The sequence below is a fragment of the Phyllobates terribilis genome, unplaced genomic scaffold (assembly GCF_046119375.1).
Source record: "Phyllobates terribilis strain yellow unplaced genomic scaffold, ASM4611937v1 Scaffold_3__8_contigs__length_932513732, whole genome shotgun sequence".
Taxonomy (NCBI): Eukaryota; Metazoa; Chordata; class Amphibia; order Anura; family Dendrobatidae; genus Phyllobates; species Phyllobates terribilis.
The window spans coordinates 729533395-729546591 of NW_027362763.1; the positions used below are offsets into that span (position 1 = coordinate 729533395).

Genomic DNA, 13197 nt, shown 5'->3' on the forward strand with positions numbered 1-13197 from the left:
CTTGGCATTCTCTTGATGAGCTTCAAGAGGTAGTCACCGGAAATGGTTTTCACTTCACAGGTGTGCCCTGTCAGGTTTAATAAGTGGGATTTCTTGCCTTATAAATGGGGTTTGGACCATCAGTTGTGTTGTCCAGAAGTCAGGTGGATACACAGCTGATAGTCCTACTGAATAGACTGTTAGCTGCTTTTTCTTGCCATAATACAAATTCTAAGTAAAGAAAAACGAGTGGCCATTATTACTTTAAGAAATGAAGGTCAGTCAGACCGAAAAATTGGGCAAACTTTAAAAATGTCCCCAAGTGCAGTTGCAAAAACGATCAAGCGCTACAAAGAAACTGTCTCACATGAGGACCGCCCCAGGAAAGGAAGACCAAGAGTCACCTCTGCTTCTGAGGATAAGTTTATCCGAGTCACCAACCTCAGAAATCGCAGGTTAACAGCAGCTCAGATTAGAGACCAGGTCAATGCCACACAGAGTTCTAGCAGCAGACACATCTCTACAACAACTGTTAAGAGGAGACTTTGTGCAGGAGGCCTTCATGATAAAATAGCTGCTAGGAAACCACTGCTAAGAACAGGCAACAAGCAGAAGAGACTTGTTTGGGCTAAAGAACACAAGTAATGGACATTAGACCAGTGGAAATCTGTGCTTTGTTCTGATGTCTCCAAATTTGAGATCTTTGTTTACAACCACCGTGTCTTTGTGCGACGCAGAAAAGGTCTCTACATGCCTGGTTCCCACCGTGAAGCATGGAGGAGGAGGTGTGATGGTGTGGGGGTGCTTTGCTGGTGACACTGTTGGGGATTTATTCAAAATTGAAGGCATACTGAACCAGCATGGGTACCACAGCATCTTGCAGCGGTATGCTATTCCATCCGTTTTGCGTTTAGTTGGACAATCATTTAATTTTCAACAGGACAATGACCCCAAACACACCTCCAGGCTGTGTAATGGCTAAATGACCAAGAAGGAGAGTGATGGGGTGCTACGCCAGATGACCTGGCCTCCACAGTCACCAGATCTGAACCCAATCGAGATGGTTTGGGGTGAGCTGGACCGCAGCGTGAAGGCAAAAGGGCCAACAAGTGCTAAGCATCTCTGGGAACTCCTTCAAGATTGTTGGAAGACCATTTCCGGTGACTACCTCTTGAAGCTCATCAAGAGAATGCCAAGAGTGTGGAAAGCAGTCATCAAAGCAAAAGGTGGCTACTTTGAAGAACCTAGAATATAAGACATATTTTCAGTTATTTCACACTTTTTTGTTAAGTATATAATTCCACATGTGTTAATTCATAGTTTTGATGCCTTCAGTGTGAATGTACAATTTTCATAGTCATGAAAATACAGAAAAAATCTTTAAATGAGAAGGTGTGTCCAAACTTTTCATCTGTACTGTATACATATACAGTGGCTTGCGACAGTATTCACCACCTCGCAAACTGGAATTTCACTGTTTTTTTTGAGGGTTTCTTATGGTCATGTAACGAACCTGCCTACAACTGTGAACATTTGGTTTTCATTTTATTGTAAAGTAAACAACAAATAGGACAAAATAACTGAAAGCTTCAGTGTGCATAGCTATTCACCCCCCTAAAGTCAGTACTTTGCAGAGCCTCCTTTTGCAGCAATTACAACTGAAAGTCACTTTGGATAAGTCTCTGAGCTTTCCACATCTTGCCACTCATTCATCAAGGCAAAACTGCTCCAGGTCCTTCAAGTTAGATGGTTTCCTCTGGTGAACAGCAATCTTCAAGTCTGACCACAAATTCTCAATTGGATTAAAGTCTGGGCTTTGACTAGGCCACATCCAAAACATTTACACGTTTCCCCTTAAACCACTTGAGTGTTGCTTTAGCAGTATGCTTTGGGTCATTGTCTTGTTAGAAGGTGAACCTCCTTCCCATTCTCAAATCACTGACAGACTGAAACAGGTTTTGCTCAAGATTATCCCTGCATTTCGCACCATCCATCTTCCCCTTGAATCAGACCCTTTTCCCTGACCTTGCTGATGAAAACATCCCCACAACATGATGGTGCCACCACGATGTTTCACTGTGGGAATGGTGTTCGTGTGGTGTGGCGCCAGACATAGTGTTTACTTTGGTGGCCAAAAAGTTCACTTTTGGTCTCATCTGAGCACAGCACCTTCCTCCATACATGATCTGTGGGGGCTTGATCTGCTGCAGTCATAAGCAGAGTGGTAGGAAAGACCCCTCAAAGAGTTTCTTTTGTGGCTGTAACATTAATGCCATTTCCTTAGGATAGGCCATCAATGTTTGACTGGTAGAGGTGTAACTGCCAGGACCCTCCCAACTAGCATAGTGAAGGGTCACTTCGAGACATTGAATGCTGTGGTGTAGTGTTTGCACAAGTGATTTGGGTCAGGGTTGCCAACTTGATTTTTTATTTTTTCTGGACAGCTTATCAAAAAATCACGGACGACAATATTTTTTACAGATGTATTGGAAAACCAGAATAAATAATTTAAGATTCAAAGTGATTCATGTCTACAGCCAATAATTCTCATATGAAGACATCAGCTGATTTCACTATGAATAGTAAAATTATGACAATTTGAGTCATAAAATATCTAAACATGCTTCTCTAATTTCCTAAAAAATTACAGACGCCTCAACTTTTTTTTACTGACCAGGGAAAAAAATACCCTATTTTTACGGACCTTCCAGGACGGTTGACAACCCTGGTTTGGGTGGATCCATAAAGGTTTGTGTTTATGTCTTGTGGGTAATTGCGGTGAGGTGCAGGGCTAGTAGAGTAACCTACAGAGAGAGGTCTAATCCTCAGAAAGCCACTGATGTGTCTGCCATTGGGTCTGGAAAGTGTGATGGAAAATCAGAAAAAAAAGCTGCAGTAGAGGTCCAAAAAATCAGTGTTGGTAAGGCCCCAACTAAGTATGCCTAGAAAGGGGTTACTTCTTTGATATCCGATTGGTTCAGGTATGAACTGACAACCATCTTGGGCACAACCTGACCTGTGAAATTAATGCTTTAGCGCTCTGTTTTCTGGGGTGGGACAAAGAGACTTGTCATATCCAAAACAGAGTTAAAATTAAAGTTCTGCAACTGTTCATGTATTTAGGAAAAGATACCCATCAAATGTGAAAGAAACCACAAAGCGTGTTTTGCCTCTTCAGGAGACTATAACCATTAAGCGTTGGTGCCTCTGTGTGAGCAGGAAAGATAAATCTTGTTCTACCACAAAAATCTTCTGCAATGTTTCAATGAGACGCCTGTTACAACACAGTTGCTGTTCTACTGCAGGCGGAAACTGAATGGCTGACATCTAAGCTGTGGACAGATGATTCAATGAGCAGTCTACGATGACCTGTAATGTTGTATTTGGCTTCTTTGACATTTTTAACTGTGGAAAGTACATAGTTTTGAACTGAGCCAGGAAAAGTAATTTTGTTTATATGTCACTGTACTAAATATAAGAGACAGACTAACTCTGTTATACCCCAAGCTGTCTCTGCGTACAAAGCCAATGAAATCACTACAGTAAATTCATTCAATAAATATATATAAATACAAATGCTCTAAAACCAGAAAAGGTGACTTCTTAACTCATATGGAGAGCAGTCACATATAACATCTCTTGATCTGGAGGACCTGCCCTATCCTGCATTACAGAGATAATCCTATGATTCTAATAGATACCATGTAATGCTTAATTTCTCCTGTGGAGGCGCTGCACTTTTTCATAGATTACAGCTGATTTCTGGGGGTCACAGCAGAGAGACCTATTTTGATCAGCTAATTGTCAGAGGAACTATTTAATTAGTAACGCCTTCTTCAGACATCCATGAAACACTGTCCACGTATGGACCGCAATATATGGACCGGCTGTGAGATTTCTGACCCAAACATGACAGCCTCATAGGTGTAAGGGTGTGGATTGTACTGTCACATTCCTGCCCCTGAGGACACCAATCGCATTATGTGAATAAGTGTTATGCGTCTATTACATATATTTTGTCATGTGAAGTGTAAACTATGTCCTACGGCTTTTAGTATTGTGATATGTATTGTGTAGGTAATGTAAAGGTTATGTATAATGTGAGTAGTGTGCGGCACGGATTCTTTATAGTGTAAGATAAGTAATGTATAACTATAGCGCAAGACATAGGTTAGGATATAAGGTAGTGACTATAGGGCAAGATAGATTTTGATAAAGCAATGTGAATGTAATATGCTTCATATACTGCAATGTAGTACGTAGTGTTTGTGATAGAAGATCTGCCAGCTACATACTGTAGGGACAGACATAGTTAAAGTTGGGACTAGCCCATAGTGGGAGGGACAAGCCCCAGTAAAAGGGTCTGCTTCCTATTAGATAGTTAGATAGGGATATTTAGTAACCAAGGTCAAGTTCAAGTGCAGTGGGCTGCTAGTTTCAGCAAGAATCTATTGTTCAAGACAGTGGGAGGCCTTTCTAGAATCCTTTGCGGACAGTCCTGCATCATCCGGAGCTCAAGGCTCGGTACAGGTACTACGAAGAGTGCCTTATTCCCTGGCGTACAGTGGACGATGAACGTGGAACTGCGTGAAGGGAAGGTAGCTGATCCCGGGTGTACTTCGGAGCTGGATGGGAAATCCCTGGTGCTGACTGAAACAGTAAATGCAGGGATAGTCCAGGAGGAACAGATAATAATGCTGAAAATGTGCTGCATTAAGAAAACAAGGAATAAGAAGTGTGTCCAATACTGCGTGTTACAGTCTGATGAACTTGAACTGTCCAGTAAACTTTTGTTGGCGGCTCCTGAAGATGGAGGCCTGCGGCCTACAATTGAGTGTGATACACCCCACACCTGACAGCATATTGGAAACGCCCTCGGTCACTTTACGTAGGCATAAATGAGGCTGCTGAGTTCGGGTTGGGTGACCCTCTGCCATTGTGTATATCACGGTACGTACTCAGATTGTGATTCACGAATATCTGAATGAGGCTTAAAGAGAACCTGTCACCAGGTTGTTAGTATGTAATCTGAGAGCAGCATGATGTAGAGACAGAAACCCTGATTCCAGCAATGTGTCACTTGCTGGTCTGCCTGGTGTATTTTTGATACAATCTCTGTTTTCTCTGCTGCAGATCTACCAGTTCTCTGAACTCTGAGCTCTGTATAACCCCGCCCACTCCACTGATTGGAAGTTTTCTGTGTACACTGGGCAAAGGCAGAAAGCTGCCAATCAGTGTTGGGGGCGGGGTTACACACAACAGTTGACTATGAGGCACGAGACATCTAGTCCTATAGTGATAATCTCCTGCTGATAAAACACTGATTTTATTAAATAGCAATACACAGCCTAGTAAGTGACACATCGCTGGAATCATGGTCTCAGCCCCTACATCATGCTGCTCTCAGATTACACAGCAAAAACTTGCTGACAGATTCCCTTTAAACAGTATCCAAAGTAGTATGTAGTCTACTACTTAAATGCCCGACAGACTGTTGCTTGCAGCAGTCACAATTTTATGATTTAATCTTTTTAACCATTTCCTATCACAGCCAGTATTTTTTTTTTGTTGCATTTTTTTCATGCCTATCTTCCAAGAGCCATAACATTTTATATTTTGCTTTAACATAGTTTATATTAGGGCTAGTTTTTTTTTTGAGCTCTATGTAAGAAAATCAGAGCTCTGACTTGTTTATAAGCACAGAACATTGGTGCTGTGCAGCATTATGCTAAAAGGTGTTATCTCGGTTTTATGTACATTTTTTTTCCATTTTCTGACAGCGGAGATCTTAAAAACGCAGAATATCTGAACAAAAATTTTTTTAAGAAGCTGTGAAAACTAAATAAAAAAAAGTTGAAAGGTCCTTAAACCTTCTATTTCCCACATGTTTATATTCCTATAAATAGGAGCTGGATATATTCTGGGAAAACATTCTTTTCTGGCCAAGATCTTGTCTTCGGATTTTTTTCAAGCTGTGTAAATGGTATTTCCTGCCACATTTCTAAACCAAATACCACACATGTTTGTGATTAAATGGTGAAACAGGAACATGGAGAAGATTTCGGATGAAGGAGAGGACCATCAGATGTCAATCTCCCAGAAATGTGCATTTAATGAACTGTACATCAGACCTATTTTTTTTTAATCTTTTTTTTTATTTTTTTTATGCAATTACCTGGAAAAAAAGGCGATTCAGAAATATTTCAATTATTAAACTGATCTGAATATGTCTAGAAGCCGTGGAAACAGAGGAAATTAATCATAAAGTCTAATGAATATGTATAATAAAAATTACAGCTCCGGCAATGGGTCACATTAAGTTTACCAATCTGTAGAGAAAGTCTTAATTGAAATTCTCGGTTTTTATAAGACAGTGGCATTAACAAGGGCAGAACTAAATCTTACATTGTAATTGGATATACTGCAGTCTGCTTGTCAAAAAACTATAATATTTAAAAAAAATAATAATAATTCAGATACCATAAACTTATGGTTTCTGCAGGATCGTAGTGAACAGAATCGACTGGGATGTGGTTAGGAACCAGGGGTTTCAATATGTTTCTTTTTTTCCTAATTCAAACTAATTATGGAATAAAGCAGCGTAAAACCGTGTTCACATGTAGCATAAATGCTGCTTTTTGTCTACATGTTGTCCGTAGCATAATGTACAATACAATTTTTCTCTGATTATTATGATATTAGAGGTGTTTTTAATGCGTTTTCCCCTTTATTTTATGTTTTTTGGTGCAGTTTTAAAGTGTTTGGTAATGTGTTTTTCTTCGTATAGAAAAGCTTTGATTCTGCACTTAAAAGCGTAACTGGGATTTTATTTTTTTTTTATTTTTATTTTTTTCAGTCTCTCCACAGAAGCCTGTAGAGCAAAAAAGGACCAAAACATGTGAAGTTCAGCAGCGTCTTTAAACACACACAGTTGGGCGGGAATTTGCTTGAAATCACATCCATTTTTTAGGCAGCTAAAGGCTCATTCAGAAGTCAATTTTTTTTACGTATGAGAACGGACCGAGTTTCATCTGTGGTTTCAGATTTTCAGCAAAGTGTCATCCAAGTTTGGTCCGATTTTCATCAGTTTTTCTTGTATTTAAAAAAAAAAGTTTCTCCACCTTCTTTTATCTAACAGTCCGAGAAAAGCAGACAGCAGTCGGATGGCATCTGAGTGCTGGTCCTATATTTTCAGGGACTCGTAGACTTCCATTGTCCATTTTGATCCAACAGTCTGATTAATATCTGACTGTCGTTGGTCCCTCCTACATGCGTGCTGCCATCCCAACAATTATTTCTGTTCAGCAATTTAAAAGGGATTGAAGGGAATTAGCGGTACTTGAAAGGATTGTCTACTACTCGGACAACCCTTTCTCAATACCTATGTCTCCCCCCTTTTAAAATAATAACACCTATACTCTCCTCCGGTGCTGTTGCAACGGTGTAAGCACTGGCTCTCCCAGGGATTGCATGACATTGTTATGTCACGAGATCACTGCTGCCAATCAGCATTGGCTTCACGCTCCCCACCTTCAGCCGAATTACATACATCCAGAGGAAGTGAGGGAGCAGCAGCGTTCACTTCCTCCAGATGTATGTTATTATTAGGTAGGTAGACATAGCGATTGAGAAGGGGTTGTCCAAGTAGAGGATAACCCCTTTTTTAGGCGATCAGCAGGACAGGTTACTTTTAGCCCTGTTAGAATGTAGTGGCGATGCAAACACCCGACCACCACTCCATTAGTTCCCTATTGGGCTGCCGAGCACTACACTCGGCTTTTTCCAACAACCTCATAAAGAGGATGCGGAGGCGTAACGGAGATAAAAATGCCCTGTTGTGCCGATCAGTGTGGGTCCAAGCAGTCAGAACCCATCTATCAGGAACGTATTACCCATCTTGTGTAAAGGTGATAACTTGTTTTCTCCAGACAACCCCTTTGAATAATAAGTTCAGTAGGGATTCGATCTTGAAACCACCGAACAGAGGAATAAAGTGGCCCCTCCACCCCAATTCTCCCCATTATTTATACAGGATGGCTGCACTACATTGCCTTAAATTTTACGCAATGCAGAATAGCTTCCAGTGTCTTAAATGATGGACACTATTGCAATCATGAAATTTCTTGCATTCCCATAAATTAGCCCCGGACCTGGTCAAACTTGCCTTTTACTATGACAGTTAATATTTTGGTTTGTCAATGGACTAAACAATGCATCTAGACCTTTTAGAAGTTGGCCTGCTTTGCTGTAGTTATGCCCCTGCCTAGCCGCCCAAAAACACAGCTGCAGTTGATTAGTTAAAGGGATTGTATGAGGTTAACAAAACATGGCTGTTATTTCCAAAAACAGTGCTACCCTCGGCTTTTAGTACTGTCTGAGGTACGTGTGTATTTCAGCTTTGGCTTTTGAGGTGTGTTGACTTCTAGTTCTGCCCCTGGTGCCATCTGTTTCACATTTCTGCTTTGCAGAGATCAGAACCTTTTTCATGCTGAGCCCTATGGCGTGTGATAGGTACTTTTGATGAGTATAAAGTCTGCGTCCCAAAAAACCCGCTCCGACGCTGTGCAGAAGTATAATGTAAATTCTTGGTTTGCTCAAGTAGGAAAAAAAACAAAAACAAGCAAAATACCCAAATAACTGGAAGTAAATGGATAGATCGCACAGTGCAAAAATAATAATAAATAATAAAGGGTATTTAGTCAACATAGCTTTTACATTATTTTGATCAAAATTATCCTGCCACGTCAAGGCAACCCCCATGGGACAGTCCTAACTCTAATATTAAAAACCTTACCATTTGTCAAGTGACATACACATGGATAAGGGCAGAGAGACTGAATCCCTAGTATAAGCATAGACCTGAGGCAGACTGAACCTTTCAGCTCAGACAGAGGGCGGCCACACCCTTTTATATGCCTTGACGTGGCGGGATAGCCTTTACATTATTTTGATCAAAATTATGTTAACTAAATACCCTTTATTATTTATTACTAGATGGTGGCCCGATTCTAACGCATCGGGTATTCTAGAACATGTATGCGGCCGACCAGGCGCAATCAGCAGAGCGGTGTTTACATTTGGCGCCAAAATCGCTGCTTGGTCGTGGCCCCCGGCTGCGACTAATCAGCAGAGCGGTGTTTAAATTTGGCTCCAATATCGCTGATTGGTCGCGGCCGCGACCAATCAGCGAACCGTGTTAGTGAGGACTGGAGAGTGTGTTTAAATTTGGCGCCAATATCGCTGATTGGTCACGGCCGCGACCAATCAGCAGAGCGGTGTTTAAATTTGGCGCCAAAATCGCCGATTGGTCGCGGCCGCGACCAATCAGCGAACCGTATTACTGAGGACCGGGCAGCGGTGCCGTCCCTCCCTTCACACTTGCCGTCGGGAAATCAGCGGGCCAAGCCGCTGATCTCCCGACGGTAGCCACATGGGGGTCAGCGGCGCCGCAGGTCGGGGTACTTATGCTGCTAGTAGCCGGGAGATGAGCGGCTAGTGCCGCTCATCTCCCTGCTGCATTGCCGCTGACCTCTGTGCAGAGCGGTGTTTAAACTTGGCGCCAATTTTGCTGATTGGTCGTGGTCAGCGAACCGTATTACTGAGGACCGGGCTGCGGCGTTGCCTGTGTGGGTACTTCCGCTGCGAAGAGCCGGGAGATGGTCGGCTGCTCGCAGCTGAAGTATCCCGACCGGTGGCGCCGCTCACCGGTCCTCCCTTCACACTTGCCGTCGGGAGATCAGCGGGCCAAGCCGCTGATCTCCCGACGGTAGCCGCATGGAGGTCAGCGGCGCCCCCCGTCGGGGTACTTGTGCTGCCAGCGGCCGGGAGATGAGCGGCTAGCGCCGGTCATCTCCCGGCTGCATCGGCGCGGACCTCCGTCCGGCAGATGAGCCGCTAACGGCCGCCATCTTTTTCTGAAATCCCGCGTCGCTGATTGGCCGTGGCCAGACCAATCAGCAACGTGGGATTTCCTGGACAGACAGACAGACGGGATAAGACGATTATATATATTAGACTACACTGTGCTCCAAATTATTATGCAAATATTTTCTCAGATTTTCCCAAATTACCTATATGAATTGCAGTCATTGTAATTTTCCAGTCAAATAACTATTAGAGTACAATTGAAAGGTTTTTGTACAAACTGCCTATGATAACAGTATGTTTTTAAAAAAATAAAAACTCAAAATGCATGTTCCAAATTATTATGCACAGCAGAGTTTTCAACCTTTTCATTTTAATAAAGAACAAAAAAATGGTCATTTTTGAAATTATAAGCATTAGCAGGTTATTACAAACTGAAATCAAACAGTTTTCAACTCAAAACTTTATTCTAGGTGATGTTGCACATAGGACCGCTTGTTCGAAAGGAGCTTCTGAACTCTCTCATCCATTGAATTTGTCAGGTTTTGGATGGTTTCTGCTTCCAATTGTTTTGCATGAGGACAGAATACCCTCCCAGAGCTGTTGCTTAGATGTGAACTGCCTCCCGCCATCATAGACACTCCTTTTGATGATGCTCCAGAGGTTCTCAATGGGGTTGAGGTCAGGGGAGCATGGGTGCCACACCATAAGTTTGTCCCCTTTTATGCCCATATCAGCCTGAGATGCCGATGTGTTATGTGCAGCATGAGACGGGGCATTATCATGCATGAAAATGATCTTGCTGCGGAATGCACGGTTCTTCTTCTTGAACCATGGAAGGAAGTGCTGTTTGAGAAACTCAACATACATTATGGAGTTCATCTTTACCCCTTCAGGGATCCTAAAAGGGCCTACAATCTCTCTCCTCATGATTCCAGCCCAAAACATTAGTCCACCTCGTAGCCGTAGCCGTAGCCGTAGCCGTGTTTGCATGGGGTGTCCATCAACCAGCCATCCTCCACTCCATCCATCTGGACCATCGAGATCATTTCATGCATGATAATGCCCCGCGACCAATCAGCAAAACGGTGTTTAAATTTGGCGCCAATATCGCTGATTGGTCGCGGCCGGCAACCGCGACCAATCAGCAGAGGGGTGTTTAAATTTGGCGCCAATAATGCTGATTGGTCGCGGTAGCCGGCCGCGACCAATCAGCAAAGCAGTGTTTAAATTTGGCGCCCATAATGCTGATTGGTCCCGGCCGCGACCAATCAGCGAATCGTATTAGTGAGGAGCGGCGCTGCCTTTGCGGCTACTTCCGCTGCGAGAAGCCGGGAGATGAGCAGCTGCTCGCAGCAGAAGTATCCCGACCGGCAGCGCCGCTCCCCGGTCCTCCGTTCACACTTGCCGTCGGGAGATCAGCGGGCCAAGCCGCTGATCTCTCGACAGCAGCCGCATGGAGGTCAGCGGCGCCGCCGGTCGGCGTTCTTTTGGTGCAAGCAGCCGGAAGATGAGCGCCTCGCGCCGCCTCATCTCCCGGCTGCATCGCCGCTGACCTCCGTCCTGCAGATGAGCCGCTAACGGCCGCCATCTTTTTCTCAAATCCCGCGTCGCTGATTGGCCGTGGCCGGACCAATCAACGACGCAGGATTTCCTGGACAGACAGACAGACAGACGGCATAAGACGATTATATATATAGATTATTTTTGCCCTTGCAATTTATCCATTTACTTCCAGTTATTTGGGTATTTTGCTTGTTTTTGGTTTTTCTCTGTTTAGTGGCCTTTTGTGAACATGCATTTACATTTTGCATGCACATCAATTTACGTTTCAGTTCAGACTTCTAGGTTTTTTTCTTTGTTGTTCAGTGTGCTTCAGTGCATATAAAAGGGTGTGGCCGCCCTCTGTCTGAGCTGAAAGGTTCATTCTGCCTCAGGTCTATGCTTATACTAGGGATTCAGTCTCTCTGCCCTTATCCATGTGTACGTCACTTGACAAATGGTAAGGTTTTTAATATTAGAGTTAGGACTGTCCCATGGGGGTTGCCTTGACGTGGCGGGATAGCTTTTACATTATTTTGATCAAAATTATGTTAACTAAATACCCTTTATTATTTATTATTATTTTTTTACTGTGCGAGCTATCCATTTACTTCCAGTTATTTGGGTATTTTGCTTGTTTTTGTTTTTTCTCTGCTCAGTGGCCTTATGTGAACATGCATTTACATTTTGCATGCACATCAATTTACGTTTCAGTTCAGACTTCCAGGTTTTTTTCAAGTAGGAGAAGCAGCTAATTTATAAGTAGTCAATGTCTATCCCGTTAAGAGGCCTTGCAAGATGACCAGGTATAAATGCCAAGTCGGAGCTCATCTACAGATGGGCCTGTTTCGGGGTGGTTTCCCCTCATCAGTGTAGATCAGAGTCTGGCTGGCTTTATTTCTGCCTTGATATTTATCTCTGGTCATGACTGACAATGGGTCTGTTGAATACCTGCAGGGTCTTATTCCCCCATCGCTGGCTATATCTTACAGTAAAGACTTGCTAATGTGCAAAGACATGTGCAGCCTCTCCATCATCACGAGTAAAACAATAATCATCATTCTTGTTCCTTTTTAAGCCACTAGCTGGCAATAGAGTGCTGTATATAATTCACTAAGATAAAAGCATTCTACAAAAAAAAAGCAAAGGAAAACAGAAAATTGTACAGAAGTATAAACATTTTTGATTTTAGGCCACAAAAGTACAATTTTAATATTAAAGCAGTGCTATATTTAGGGTATGTGCACACAGAGTTTTTTAATAATTCTCTCCAAAAAACACATGAAAAATTTCGCAGTTTTTGAAAAATGCCTGGTAGGAAAAAGAGAGTGCCTTTCACTTCTTTGAAGCTTCTGATGGAAAATACTCCAAACTAGGCACTGTCCAATCAAATGGCTGCAAATAACACTTCCGGGAAAATAAACTTTGAGAAAACACTTCCGGAAAAGAGAAAAAAATGGACATAATGCACAGCAAGGTCAAAACGAAACAACTGTGCACATATTCTGTCTTATGTCACGTATTTTAATGGTTCGGAAACCCTTACTTTTGGTGTAGCACAGTCACCGCTCACCGCACCTCTCACTATACCGGGCAGTATTGTAATGCTGTTCAAATGCAGAGTATCCCTATATCTGCAGGTAAATAGTGTTTTCTGAGGAGACAGGTTCCCTTTAAATAAGAAAAAAATTGACAAAAGCTGGACCACAAGAAAATTATAGCACACAAATAAATTGTAAAGCACCTGCACCCTTGGGCCACTAAGTTGTTTAGATTCATTTACATCTCTGGATATTTACCAATAGCCAGGTG

At 42.7% G+C, this 13197-nt stretch overlaps 1 protein-coding gene across 3 annotated transcripts in view; it reads left to right on the forward strand.

Moving 5' to 3' along the window:
- STON1 (stonin 1) overlaps positions 1-13197 on the forward strand; it is a 107388-nt gene that overhangs the window by 57417 nt on the left and 36774 nt on the right. The gene's annotated exons all lie outside the window — the stretch shown is intronic.